Raw genomic sequence first — 862 nt, 5'->3', positions numbered from 1 at the left:
ATCCGTTTCAGTCCTGAGTCATGCTATTAAGATGCACTCAATGTATTGCTGCAAACAGTGCCGCACATCTTCATTTCATATGTGAGAGAATGAACATTTTAATGACGCTCACTACAACCTTCAATTATTTGTGGGTCACGAACCTTTTTACTGCCGCTCACAAACTTATTGTAGACTGGTCAAACCTTAGAGTGGGAAACTCAAGAACTTTTTTTATGCTGTACTGTGTTAGTAATGTGGGAAAAAACCAGCTACTGAAAGGAACCAGTTATCAACGTAAACTTCGTGTTAGCAGTACATTACTGGTGGTCAAGGGATATCACTTCGACAAGCTACTAACCTGAACTTGTGATTCCTGTCGTGCTTTCACGAGAGGATCTGCTGAAACTTTAAATGCTAACTCTTTCCATTCCGTGTTTTCGCGTGTGTCAAAACTTTCGCAAAAAGAGTCCATGTGATCAACAGTGGATTACCAGCGAACAGTGAAGTGCTTGTTGTTCTGTATTTTCTTTCTAGCTTTCAGGGACTACTGAAAAGACTCGCCAGTAGAAATGACCAACATTTAGTTAATAAGTTTACCATGCCATTAGCAGTGCTGCAGATTTGTTTGTAGTTGATATTTAATGTTTATAACTTGCTACTCATGCAGTAATTCTAACGCACCCCATGAGCGGTGTCTCGATGTGCGAGTAACTGGGATTTTGAACAGCTATGATGAAAACATGGTGCAGTTAGGTCACTTGTTGTCTGATATTATCTAAAATGGTGTCACAATTACGATACTGTTTACATAAATGTTCACCACCTTATTATCACAGCAACACAAGTGGCTGTTATTGACAGGTTATCGAGAGTTTTAGCA

The sequence above is a fragment of the Schistocerca serialis genome, chromosome 1 (genome assembly GCF_023864345.2).
Source record: "Schistocerca serialis cubense isolate TAMUIC-IGC-003099 chromosome 1, iqSchSeri2.2, whole genome shotgun sequence".
NCBI classification, from domain to species: domain Eukaryota; kingdom Metazoa; phylum Arthropoda; class Insecta; order Orthoptera; family Acrididae; genus Schistocerca; species Schistocerca serialis.
Note: the sequence above shows the minus strand (reverse complement) of the source record.